Raw genomic sequence first — 14,989 nt, forward strand, 5'->3', positions numbered from 1 at the left:
ATGCTGGTAGTAATGATAAAGTTCTAATAGGTATACCTCTATTTTCTTCAAGTGTGCCATGGAAATCTGACATTTATTGATTGTTATGACGATAAATCAACAATAATTAGAGTTTTAAAACCTTGTTATTTGTAAAATCAAATCAAAATGTACTCAAATGTTGAATACACTGACATCTTATTAACCTTAGGCGAATGTTTAGAATGTTCTAGTGCAGCTGTGACACGTTATTCAGAAAAGTTTCCTAGAAGAAACTTACCAAGTAAAAATACATTTAGGGCCGTTGAACGACGTTGTCGAGAAACTGGGAATGTGAGACCAAATAAAATAAATTCTGGTAGACCAAGAACAACAAGAACAATTAATAAAGAAAATAATATTTTAAATTTACTTGATCAAGATCCAATAGTTAGCGTAAGGAATATAGCAAGACAAACAAATACTTCTTCTTCAAGTACTTGGTGGATACTGAAAGAACAGCAATTACGTCCTTATCATTACAGACAAGTCCAAGAGCTCTTGCCAGATGATCTACCGGTTAGAGTGGATTTTTGTGAAACATTGCAACAAAGGAGAGCCCAGAATCCAAATTTTTTAAAATGTATTCTTTTTACGGACGAGGCCACCTTTACGCGACAAGGTATGTTTAACTCCCATAATGCACACTACTGGTGTGATGAGAATCCACGAGTCAAAAGGGTATCACATTACCAACACTCATTTAAAGTTAATGTTTGGGCAGCAACTTTAGGTAACAGATTAATAGGTTATCATATTCTACCTGAAAATTTAAATGGTGATATGTATCTTGATTCTTTAAACAATTCCTTATTCGAGATATTAGAAGATTTAACGCTAAACGAGCGAAGATCTTTATTTTTTATGCACGATGGAGCTCCACCACACTTTGATAGAAGGTGTCGTAATTGGTTGAGTAATCATTTTCCGAATCGATGGATTGGTAGAGGTGCAGAAGCTCCGATTCATTGGCCTCTTCGGTCATGCGATTTTAACCCTTTGGACTACGCAGTTTGGTCGTATATTAAGGAAAAAGTCTATGCTACATAGGTAAATTCACGCCAAGAATTGGACGAAAGAATTCAACGTCAATTTAATGACACCATAGCTGATCCCCTACCGTTTAGAAGGTTAATGGAATCTTTAGAAAAAAGAATAGACTTGTGTATTCACGAAAACGGAGGGCATTTTGAACAGTTACTGTAATTGAATTTTATTTTATGTAATTAGTCATTAATTTAATTTTCTTCTTGTGAGTTTTGTTGAATTACTAACTATTTTATACCAGCATCAATTATTACTTCATAATTTTCAAATCAAAATATTTCGAAAACAGTACACAGTATCGAGTTTTACCAAGAGTACCTTTTTCGTGTAAAATTGAATGGTGTTTAAGTTTACTTGAAATTTTGATTAATAATTATACTCTTAAAAAAGTTATATTGACTAATACTTAGTACGATCCGTGTATCTAGCGCCCTCTATAAGAATCATATATAAAAACAAATTCATGGGATGTATCAGCTTCCAAAACATATTCGTATAAAATTTCATTACAATGTTGCCAGTAGTTTCGGCAAAATCGTAAAAAATGCGTAAATTTTTTTTTCTTCAACGCCCTGTATTTTGAAAACGGATGGAGTTACAAAAATTTTTTACTAAGCAAACCCCAATTATTTTTCAGTTTTTTACCTACCCTAGAGACGGGGTTACCTTTTTTTGAAACACCGTGTATATTATAGCTGGTGGCAAATCTTCAACGACTAATTTTGCATTTTTTAAACAATCATAAAAACCGAAAAAAACATTTTTTCCCCTATAAAATGTTTGTTATACATTTTAGAGAAAAATGATTAAAATGAAAGTTGTAGATTTTAAAAAGCTTTATAATTTTGCGACTTTTTTAATTAAAATACATAAATTATTGACCGAGATTATTGAAAAAAAAACACTAATTTTTGCAGATATTTGTAAATGTTAATAACTTTATTTTTTAAATATTGACATGTTATTCAACTACTTGAAATTATGGCAATTAACAAGTAATTGAACTGTGCTAAATCTCAGCTAGATCGACAAAATAGTTACTTTACTTACTTACCCAAACAGTGACTCTAGAGCAGCCGTGCCCAAATGGTCGATCGCGATCGACCAGTCGATCGCTACCGCTTCTGAAGTCGATTGCGAAAGAATTAAAAATGAATCAGGTCATGGTTAAAACATTTCAGACTTTAAAGCATTCCGAACAAGCGACGTTCAGATGTTGTTATCGATTCTGCTCAAATGTGTGTTTAATATATAATATACTGCGGCGACAGAGTAGAAGTTCTATGAAAAATAGCAATATTTAAAACGCAAAATGAGTGCGTCAAAGAAAATAAAAATTTGCTTCATTTGTTGATCTTCAATGACACTGCCCAAACATGGGAATTTAGAAATGTATTATAAAATTCTGCATAAAAAGTATGAAAATGATTTTATACCAAAGGGTGAGTTAAGAAGTCGAAAATTGCAAGATTTGTGTAGTAGTTTGAAGCGAGAGTAATCCATTTTCTTTAGACCAGCACAAAATCAGTAGCTGCATTAATTGCGTCTTCTAAAATTTCTTACAGAGTGGTGGAACACAAAAAACCTTTCTAAGGCAAAACCGTTGTGAAAGAAGCATTTATCAAAGCGTCTTATTGATGAGTTATCTCGCCCAATTGTAACCAGACGAATCTAGATCATGATCAAAGATTTAGAATCCAAACTAAAAAGTGATATTATGGAATCTATGTAGTTTTTTTTAGTTTTATGAGTCCACTGGTATAATTGATACTGCGAATTATGTATTTTCATCCGGATGATATTTCTTGATATGCTGACTTAAGAAGAATTATTACCAGTTATTAAAAACTCGTGTGCATTACAACAGATGGAACACTTTCTAAGACTGGCAATAAAAATGTATTTGTTGGAATGTGTCGAGCCAACAGTCGAGCTTTCATTTTCAAGTATAACTGATAATTTCAGATATATTCTACCTCAATGCCAGAGCATCTGATACTAAATTTGGTCTTTTATATCCAAAAACAAATATCAATATTTAAAACAAATAGTTCTTCAGTTAACGAGAATGTTTGGATCAACATACTTGAGCGAATCTGCATTTTCAGTAATGAAAATATCAGAATATCGCAATCGGCTAACGGAACAACATCTCAAATCTTCCTTGCGATTGGCACTTAGTAATTAAGCCGTCTTACGAGAAGTTTGTGGATGATATGCAGTGAGTGCCATTTATCAACATCGAAAGGAAATTAGTGATTCAAGAAAATAATTAGTTCCTAACTATTAGTACTACATGCTTTATTAGATGCCTTAATTATATTGTGTATTTATAAAAATTTACAATAAAAGCATTTTCATAAATCTACGTATTTTAGAGTAGTCGGTAGTCGATTGTTTGTCTTCCAAATATTTTGTGGTAGATCTCAAATACTACAAGTCTGAGTATCCTTGCTCTAGCGGTATCTGGCAGATTGCAATCGATCCTTTGAGGCTTCATTTCTAAGATATATTAAAAAAAAGTTTTAAGTTCAAAATTATCCGTTGAAAAAGGGCTGACTTTTTAGCTTAAAAAAAATTTATAATACCTTTGATATTTTTATGTCATGTGCTTGTAAATAGGCTCACTGAAAAAATGGTAAAAAACACAATCTTTAAATAAAAGAACCTTTTATGGCCAACAGGAACTAAGGTTGCAATCATTTTTTCTTAAAATCATTTTTCATTGTTTATTAACATTGAGAGCTGAAAATTGAACAGCTTATAAACAAAGGTCTAAAATTTATGATCAATTTTATAGATGGCATATACCAAGAAGGAGTCAAAAAGTATAACTCGTTTATAGTCTAGGCGGGATCTGTTTTGGATTGGACATTTTCCATAGGAAGCTATTTTTTTGCTGGAATCCCTTCAGGATGTGCCCAATATCGATAATCACGATATGCGCCAGTCGCAAACCCTGTACTAAATTTTTTATTTAACAAAATCTGAAAACAATTGAAAATTTCTCATTTTTTTGCTCCTATTTTCGTTTATAATTCGGAAAATATTGATCCTAGAGAAAAAATTATACGAAGTTAAAAATTTCTTTATTCCATTTTACACAATATTTCGTTAGCTAGAAATTGAAAATTTAATGTTTATTGTTGAAAAAATAGCAATAATTGAAAAAAAAAGTACAAAAAAATGAAGTTAATCCTTTAAATGTTTTCGACTTTCTAAACTTGACTTACAAGCTCCATATTCCGCCTTGAAAAACTTTTTAATATGTTTAAGACGTGTGCTAAATTTTGCAATCCAGCCTACTGGAAACAAATCGCAAATTTTCAAATTTATAGTAGGCCCTAGATAAGGCTCTCAGATAGTTGCAATTTTTTTTTTACACTTAAAGGAAGGCTCAAACTTTCAAACGCTTTTTGTAAAATTCAAATCGGTTCACTAGGAGAGCCTAGAGATTTTTTTAAAGTTTTAAACATTTTTTATACATATTAGGCTTATAAACAAATTGAATAACTTTACGAGCTTTAAATATTTCAATTTCAAAATTTATACACTTAAAGAACATTAAAAGATGCTTCTTTAAAAAAAAAGATTGAAGGTCAAAGTTGGCATACATTTGCCGTGTAACCGTAAGTGATAGAGGGCTCGTTTATAAACAAATACCGTCGTCTTGTCAAGTACTTTTTATATCAAAAGTTATACGTAATGCGCTTCATGGCAACATCCATAAAAAGACAAATAAAAAATCATTTACGCGTAAAATGTTGCTCGGAATGCATGGGAGGTGGTGGTGGGGGACATTCACTCGAAATGTGCGCAAAATCATAGCGCGCGCTAAAAATTGCATTATATCGGCTTCTTGTTAACCAATTTGGCTCTTTTTTTTTAATCGCTGTCTCAGACGACAAGGATTATACATATTATATTTTCAAATACCATTTTTAATTGCAAATTGGGAAATTTGCAATAAACAATTGTATGTTAAACAAGTATTTGCATTTTTTCTTCATGCATTTGTTTTTGAGCTTGAAATTTATACATTGAAGTAAATTGTTACTTTTAGTAAACAAATATGTATTTATAAATTATTAATAAATAATTTAAATTGTTAAAACAAAGGCGAACGAAAAAAATTTTTTTTTTCATAAATTATTTTGACTCAATCTTCAATAATTTTTTTTAAAGTCTTTTTCTTTTTTTGGAAGGATATGTTTTAAGCTCGTAAAGTTATTCAACTTGTTTATAAGCCTAAAAAATGTTTAAAACTTTAAAAAAATTTCTAGGCTCTCCTAGTGAACCGATTTGAATTTTACAAAAAGCGTTTGAAAGTTTGAGCTTTCCTTTATATGTAAAAAAATTTGCAAGTATCTGAAAGACTTAATTAGGGCCTACTATAAATTTGAAAATTTGCGATTTTTTTCCAGTAGGCTGGATTGCAAAATTATTATGTAAAACCTATCCGACCGATCTTAACAAAATTTAGCACACGTTTTAAACATATTAAAAAGTTTTTCTAGGCGGAATATGGAGCTTGTAAGTCAAGTTTAGAAAGTCGAAAACATTTAAAGGAATAACTTCATTTTTTTGTACTTTTTTTCCAATTATTGCTATTTTTTTCAACAATAAACATTAAATTTTCAATGTCTAGCTAACGAAATATTGTGTAAAATTGAATAATGAAACTTTTAACTTGTTATAATTTTTTCTCTAGGATCAATATTTTCCGAATAATAAACGAAAATAGGAGCAAAAAAATGAGAAATTTTCAATTGTTTTCAGATTTTGTTAAATAAAAAATTTAGCACAGGGTTTGCAACTGCCGCATATCGTGATTATCGATATTGGGCATATCCTGAAGGGATTCTAGCAAAAAAATAGCTTCCTATGGAAAATGTCCATTATGGTCTGAATTTCTACAGATCCCGCCTAGTCTATTATACGAGTTATACCTTTTATTTGAACCGCCTTTCTATAAAATGTATAAAAAAAGTTTTACAGAAAAAAAATGATTTTTTTACTTTTCATGATAAAAAAAAACAAAGAAAAATCAGCTGTATGTCTTCACAGATTTGTCAAAAAATATCATATACCATTTAGAACTTTTCACGCAAAATCAATTATTTTTCACAGGCAAATTGAAGAACGAGGAGAAATGGAGCAAAAGCAGACATCATGTACGTTGAGACCTGTTTAACACGCAATCCTGTGTATAATGGAAATTTTATAGGTACCATATCATACTGCGCAAGCGTTTGACCTGGGTAAGGCGGTATACATGTTGTCTATGTTCACGATGTGAACGTGTTCACCCATCGTGAACACATGAAATATTATTTTGTAATGTGTTAAACTACAATTGATTACATTAGTTTTGACGTATCATAAATTCAGAAATATTAAAAAAAAAAAAATTTAAAATAATAATTAAGTAATTAATTAAACTGTAAATGTTTAGAAATTGACGCTGGGTTGTAATACAAACTTGCAGTTGACTTTCCTCAATAGAAGGAAATCAAACTAGAGAAGGACGATACATTGACAAATCAAACAAAACTGAATATATGAGCTATAATGGACCTATTAACAATATGTGAAACCTACTTTCACTTATAGTGTATTTTTATGTATGAGAGAGTAATAAAACAATACATTATGTATGCAAATCCCTAAACTGTTGATACGGGTGACTCAATGAAAAACAGATATTTGTCAACAAGTTTACAGAAGTATATAGGAAAACAATTTTAAATTGACTATGACCACCAGGTATAAAGGTTGGAGCAGAATAGAATACAATAGTTGTGAGGGTTACTAATCCCTAAATAAGGTTGCCAGTGTCGGAGTGATGGAGGTTAACAGGTACTAATGAATTTGCAAGAAATGTAAGATGTTTATTTTATTGGTTATATATAACCAATAAAAGTTTAATAAGTACCTACCTATTTGCAAAATAAAGTTTAATTCTTTAGATAAAATAAAACTTTTTATTTTATCTGAAATGAGTGCATTCCACGAAGTAAGGGTTTCAACAATCAAACATTTAATTCTTTAATTCCAGGAATCTACGACAGTAATTGACTAGATAATTACCTTCTAAACTTATTCCACAGAAAATGTGATAGTGGGTTTTTCCATTTTGTAGGAAGGTCTAAGTGGCGTATTCAAAATTCTTAACAGTTTACTAAAAGTAGGTACTTCAGCTGCAAGGTGCAGTTTATTGTGTATACTAGTGTTATGGAAAATTTGGAAGTGCCGTGTAAACGCCGAAAAATTGGTCCTTTAATAGTTAATGAAAAAACATTAATATTTAATTGTTTTAAATCATTTACAGACAAACGTTTATGTGAAAGTGTTGATGAGATCGTTGAGTTAGTTAGCAGTACACTTGGTGTTACTAATGCTCCAGGGAAACCAAAATTTCAAATAGAATATCATTTTAAAGAAGGACTTCGACGGAAAGTGCATGAATTCTTCTTTAGACAAGAATTTCCAACATTGGATAAAGTTCTTGTCTCAGTTCGAGATGATAAGGATTACCCAGAAATGAGTCGAAGTACGTTATGGAAACTTTTAAAAGAAATAGGCTTCCGCTGGAAAAAGAATCCCAGAAAGTCTATTTTATTAGAAAGAAGCGATATTGTCATATGGAGAAGACATTTTCTAAGAACCATAAAGGAAATGAGAAACCAAAAAAGAAAAATATTTTATCTTGATGAAACATGGATCAACGAGGGTCATACACCAAATAAATTTTGGCAGGATGAAACTGTTACAAGTCAAAGGCACGCTTTTGTAAATAACTTATCTACTGGTTTAAACCCACCATCAGGAAAGGGACGCAGGCTGATAATAGTACACATTGGCAGTTCAGACGGTTTTGTTGAAGGTGGTTTATTAACTTTTGAATCAACTCGTACCGGTGACTACCATAAAGACATGAACGCTGATGTCTTTCAAGAATGGTTCGAACAAATGATAGATCTTCTTCCTAAGAACTGTGTAATAGTAATGGATAATGCAAGTTATCACTCCAGACTTATAGAAGGACTGCCCACAACCAAGTGGTTAAAAAAAGACTTGCAGAATTGGCTGAGTTCAAAAAATATTACGTACCATCCCGGATTTATAAGAAAGGAACTTTATTCGTTGTGTGCCCTTCATAAAGAAAAATTTAAAAATTACGAAATTGATGAAATTGCCAAAAATCGTGGAATGACAGTACTTAGATCCCCACCATATCATTGTGAATTAAACCCGATTGAACTGGTATGGGCACAGATAAAGAGTGAAGTTTCAAGAAAAAATACCACTTTTAAAATTCATGATGTTAAACAGTTGTTTTTGGAGGCCGTAAATAATGTAAAACCTGAAAACTGGGAAAAGGCAGTAAATCACACTATTAAAGAAGAGGAAAAAATGTGGAAGCTGGACAATATTACTGATAAAATGATCGAGCCAGTTATTATAAATCTTGGTTCTGAAAGTTCATCTTCTGAATCTGATTTGGATTTGTAACAAGTAGCTGTAAGTTTTATATTAATATTTTTATTCATCTATTTAACATACCTAAGACGGTTTTAAAAACTCTTTTTCTTTTTTGTAATTTTTAAAAATTAAAAAAAATGTGAATTTTTTAAAACCCTTTTTAATGTAGGCCAGTCAGTTCTAATATAGTGTGTGATAAAAGAGGTCACTTTTGTTTACATACACATAATACTTTATAACACTGAAATAATTCATTTATTTTTTACAATTATTCAAAGTAATTTTTCAATTAATCTTGAGCACGCCCATGGAGTGGTCGGAGGTACCAGTTAAAATTATGCTAATTACTCTCTCGTTCATAAAAATAAACTATAGACAACGATTTTTATAAATAAGAATAAACAAGTCCAATTTATGCAGACTTTATCCAATAACCTCTCTTAAAAATAGAAATAAATATATTTCGGGTTACGGAAATTCATTTATCAAGGAAATATTCTAATTATTCGAATACGTGGATTATTCATTAAATTCCAAACCACACAAATAATTCGCCGATGAAAAATTTTAATTTCCTAAACCAACAACACTGTTTACTAAGCATTAGTTAAGTTTTGTCAAAAATTAAAACTAAATTTAATTTGTGCCGTGAAGGTTTTACGGTTGTCTGGGCGTAGGCGGTCGACACAGACAGTTTGAGAGAACAAAAAAGTCCAAAATGAAATCAGATAAAAATTATGTAATTGTTAGTGCTAAGTAAAGTTGTATGATTTTTATGGAACTATTTTCTGACGACATTTTACTTTGGTGCCTTACTTACAATGTAAATTAACCACGAATGTGGAAACTGAAGCTAATTTATTTGACGTTTCGTTTTTTAGGTAGGTAGCCGTTTTATAGAGTGAATATAGGGGAAACCAGGTATGTCTGATATCATAGGTCAGGTGGTTTATAAAGGAGGCAATTTGGTTTTTGTAAAGGGAAAAGCACGATCGATGCAATCATGAGTGTACTCGAAGCATTGCGGAACAGAGGGGATGAACATCGCTGGGCGGCCCTGCTGTTGTTTGATGTTAAGAATGCACTCAATACGTTGCAGTGGAACGAGGTAATGAAGGCAATGGAGAAGAGAGAATGTCCTGGTTACCTGATGAATGTGGTGGCGGAGTATCTGTCCGAGAGAAGGATTATGGTGGAAAAGGGCACGATCGTGGACGTGACGGTACCCCAGGGATCTGTCTTAGGCCCGACGCTATGGAATCTGGCATATGACGGGGTTATGCACTGTGCATACGGAGAGGGTACAACCCCCTTCGCGGATGAGCTAGCTGTACTGGTAGTGGCCCGGGATGAGCCAGATCTCAAATACAGGGTTCGAAACGCAGGCGGTGTCGTAAAGAAATGGATGACGCAGCACGGACTGAAACTTGCGACAGTGAAAACCGAAGCCATCATTCTGAAGGGGACAAGGAACAGGCAAAATATCGAATTAAAATGTGCGGGAGCATGTCTAACACCCAAGAAACACGTAAAGATCTAGGAGTAACATCATTGGATGTGTTCCGTTGCATGTTTTGGTTGTGGAAAGAAAAGAACTTTATGAGAGAAGAGGTCCAAACCTTACTGTGGCCGAGAGAAGACAGGAAAGGGAAAGGTCAGTTGAAAGATGGCAAGAAGAATGGAACAACACGGAAGATGTGGCACAGTGGACGAAAATGCTGATCCCGAACATAAGAGATGGGGTGGACTGTGGATTATTTCCTGACGCAGGTGCTCACAGGACACGGGGGTTTTAGGGCCTACCTCTATAGGATCGGAAAGGCTGATACAGATGAATGCCTATACTGTGGATACTCGGACACTGTGACACATACGATGGTAGATTGCAGCAGATGGATAGTGGAAAGGAACAGAATGGAGAGAGAGACAGGTGTGAATTTTGTTACAGTGAAAGAAATGATTGAGAGAATGATTGAAAATAAATTAGTTTGGACTAACATACACAGCTATATCCGTGCAGTGATCAGGAAAAAGGAAGAGGAAGAAAGACTGCTAGACCAACGCTAAAGGTAAGAGTGAATGATTCTGAAAGGTGAAGCTAGAAAAATGGGTCACACTATATTAGTTATAATGCGTGAGTCAGACTGTGGGGAAGGAGGAAATGCCCATCTGGGAATGATGCCGAACTAGGAACCTGGAACGTGACAGGGAGCCTCCTTGCTGATGAATAGAGTGTGGATGTGTATGAATGGAGAATGAATGAATAAAGGTAGTGATTCGGAAGTGATGCCGGCCTTACAGCGGCCATTCCGCTTCCGGATCGCTGGATGACAGAGAAGGGTCTGGTTTAGCAGGTAGGCGTTCGGCGTAGACTCGGCGACGACAGGGCATTTTAAAGTACCTCGGGAACTATCGCCGGAAGTACGAAGAACGATTCCTGCACTAAAGTTAGTCAGGCGGCGTCCTGGACTGAGATATCTTGTGAAGATTCCAGACCCCCCTCTCTATAAAGACGAAAAAAAAAAAAATTTAAATATTTGTGCTGGATTGTAAATACGGAGGGGAGAATGGAACCCGAAATCAACAACAGAGTGCAACAGCGTATGCGAAGAAAGTTTACTACTCATTTAACAAGGCGTTTATTCGAAATAGACTTGGGCTATAAGCGAAAGGTATAAAAGTAAGATACAAGTGTGTGAAATGTGGTTTTTAAGCCCGGTTTTGGGAGTGATCAGAAGTGATAGATTCAGAAACGATTTTATAGGAGGCAAGTGTAATGTTGGATCAGTCAGCGTAATGTTATCGGTGGAATAGCGAGATTCGAAAGGTGATAACAAACCGAGGCAGCAGTTGTAGAGTAGTAGAGTAGATGACCAATACCCTCGGCATTTGTAGAGGCTTCTACTCCAAAACCAAGAATTACGCACACCCGTACGGGTGAACAAGGTTTAAGAATTAAGTAACCAATTAAAAACTAACTGCTGAATATGACTATTTTAATTTAACTGTTAATCAAAGATCATTCCTAGATATATCATTTCGTTTGTATAGGCAAGATTTTGGTTGTCAAGCGTGAGGTTTGGTTTATCCTCGATATGTTTTTTTTTTGAAAATTATGTATATTTTGCTTTATTGGAACACTGATGCCATATGATAAACGTTTTTGTCTTTAAAATAAAGTATCAGGTCATCAGCATATAGTCTTGCTTAAAAAGGTTTCGCAATTATTTGTATTATATCATTTACTGCTATTTAATAAAGTAGAACTGATAATCGATTGGGGTTCCGTTTTGTTGTTCTATAAGACAGGATATAGCACTATTTATTTAATCCTAATTTTTCTCAACACCGTTTACCTGTTTTAACTAACAGAGAAGCGACTCCCGATATTCTTGTCCGTATTGCAAACCAGAAGAATTTAAGCCGTTACCGCAAGCACCACAAAACAATGAATCTCAGATAAAACACGAGTAAAAATACAAATTCTAACTCACATAACCAACATGAAAGGAACCAAGGAACGTAAAAAAATAATACTAGAATAGAAAATACCTTACAAACATATTGCAACGAAGACTCTGAAGAAGATAAATTTATCATTCTACAAATTAAGAGAATAACAAGAAACGATTAGAAAATGACATTTAAGAAAAAACTATAGCAGAGGGTGCAATAGAAATGAATGATTTTGTTTGGTTCCAAGAAGAGTTTGGAGCATTAACAAACAAACCGCATGCTGTGCTAAAAATTGTAAGATTAAGTATAAAGTAGTATTTACAATAAATTTTACAAAGTAAGATATTATTTGTATATTTATTTATTATTTGCAAAAGCTATCTTTGCAACAATTAGTGTTTTTTAATTTTTGGTTAAGGTATTGTAAAATTTTTAACAACGTATCAAATCGTCCGCAAAATAATTCAAATCTTCTGTATTATGAAGGGGTTTGATACAATTTGCATTTTTTTATTATAATTGATAGTACTTATAGTACCGTTAATCTTAATTAAATTTTTTCACATAATATAATTTAACATTTCAATCTTTGTAAGACCAAAACGTCAAGGAAGAGCTTAATTCTCAATATATTATTTTCTATAGCACCAAATATTCTGTTTCAAATTTTTATATAAAAAAAAATCCATTGTAAGTGTTAAAAAAACAATCCAAACAATAACAGTATAAAATTAGCATTGGTTATAAATGTTGTATATTTATTTATGGGTACGCTAAACTTTATTGAAAAATTGATATGTTCTTACTTTGAGTAAAACCAACTTTTGCAAAATTCACTCCCAAAGTATCCACTCAATTCAAACAAATGTTTCCAAAAACCTCACACAAATAACTCAAAAACATCCCTCACAGAACATTAACAAGTGCACTGTTTACCAAAAAAAGTTCAGTTCCAAGCAAATAGAACAATTCCACTGAATTTCCCGCTTAACCAACTTCGGCGAAGAGCGAAATACTTTTCCGAATTTTCCGAGTGGAGCACGTTCAGAATTCTGGCACAACGTCGCTCCGTAGGCCCTTTGGGTACAGAACTGGATGCGACTGGCAAACAGAAGTGCGGGAAGAGGCCGAAGAGACGAGCGAGCGCTACCGAACTGTCATGTCGGCGTTTATTCACTACTAAAAGATGTTTCAACATTTTTGAACACATACAAGATGATAAATTCCTTATCCAGGCATGTGTGAAGTTATTATCTGCCAAAAATATCGCTTGCCGACTATGGCTAGGACTCAACTTATTGGAAGTTATCGCACACAAAGCTAGGTTGAATAGTTATGTCATTCTATCATATAACAGTAAAAATTTCAAGGAGATCAGTCCTAAGAATATATTTAAATGATCTTTATATGATATACTACCACATTTATACCTAAATTACATTTTATCTTATTTGGTTGTCTAGTGGCATAATTTTAATTTTCAAAAATACATATTTAAAAAAAAATTAATGGTTTAAGTATATAAGAGACTTAAATTGTTTAAAATATTTATTGTAATTAAACTGCTATCATTAAGGTGGATCAGAAAGTTTCATATAGAGTTATTATTAAGCATGGCATAAGACATGGATTCATTATGTCGCCGATGTTGTGTAATGTCTAGTCTAACTCAGTGTTTAAGAAAGCATTAAATAGTCGTGGCAAAGGGGTTAAAAAAGCGATGGAAACTCATTATAATTGATAAAAATCATCAGATATGCCGATAATACTGCCCCAAAGTCTAGATCTTCAAACTCTGTTGAACCTGGACAAAGAAAGTGAATCTTAAATAGATTCAAACTAATTATGGTATTACGGTTGCATGGTACTAGAATCCAGTCAATCAGGTCACAATGAGAAAGATCCAATACTTCGCTCACACAATAAGGGTGCCCAAATGCTGCTTATGGTCATATTCCGAGTGATTTTTGGGGCAAAAAAAAAGAAACCTGGATCGGACAAAAACAACTGTCTTAACTGGATAATACTAAATATTGGATATTGTTCTGAAGCTATTTTCTTGTGGCATGTTAAAGTAATTATTATTTAAATGGGAATAAACCACAATTAAAGGTTAAAGTACGTTTATTGACGTTTCAATTTCCACTTCAGAAATCGTTCTCAAAATAAAAACATTAGTAAATTAAAAAAAAATTGTTTAATTTACTAATGTTTGTATTTTGAGAACGATTTCCAAAGTGGAAATTGAAACGTCAATAAACGTACTTTAACCTTTAATTGTGGCTTATTCCCATTAAAATAGTAATTAAATATTGGATAAGTTGAACACTCAGGGAACAACCTAGAATCACTCCAGCAGTTTGTTAACATGATAACCAATACTTGACAAAAAACTCAAGAATGAAAATTTTATATGACGGGCAAGAAAAAGATAACGAAAATAAAAAAGGAACATATATTACAAATAGAAACGTGGAATTAATACTCGATATCTGGAACGCATGAAAGATTTGCATGAAAAGAGCATAGATTAGATATATTCACAATATAAGAGATACAAAAAAAGTATAAAGAACAGACAAAATATGGAGTATTTGGGATATAATGTGCTGGGATGTAAAAAGAAAAGAGAGTAGCAGCAGGAATTTTTTTTATTTAGTTTAGTTTACCAGTTTATTTTACCTCAACTACAAAGTTATATACCGACAAAATTTTCTTCTGGTTTTATTCAACTTTGTTGCCTATTGGCAATTTTTGCATACGGAATTTTGACAAAATCACTAGACTGACATCTTGTGATTTAACTGTCAAAATTTAATTCTCTAAAATTACCACGCAACAAACTTTCATACCAGTCAAAAATATTGCCGGCAAAATTTTGTGCTGTCTTATGATATTATATACGAAAAAAAAAAGGAAATAAAAAAAACTTGGGATGCTTGATCTCCATTCTTAAGGAATTCTGTTTTGTTCTAATATTTTT

General features: G+C 32.7%; 1 protein-coding gene across 4 annotated transcripts in view; it reads right to left on the bottom strand.

The window, feature by feature from the left end:
• LOC140432833 (neural-cadherin-like) overlaps positions 1–13,055 on the bottom strand; it is a 1,025,931-nt gene extending 1,012,876 nt beyond the window's left edge. For all 4 annotated transcript variants that reach the window (XM_072520963.1, XM_072520961.1, XM_072520962.1 and 1 more), the window contains exon 1: positions 12,813–13,055. The gene's annotated coding sequence lies outside the window, so the exon portion shown is untranslated. The remainder of the gene's footprint in view (positions 1–12,812) is intronic.
• Positions 13,056–14,989: the final 1,934 nt, after the last annotated feature.

The sequence above is a fragment of the Diabrotica undecimpunctata genome, chromosome 1 (genome assembly GCF_040954645.1).
Source record: "Diabrotica undecimpunctata isolate CICGRU chromosome 1, icDiaUnde3, whole genome shotgun sequence".
Taxonomy (NCBI): Eukaryota; Metazoa; Arthropoda; class Insecta; order Coleoptera; family Chrysomelidae; genus Diabrotica; species Diabrotica undecimpunctata.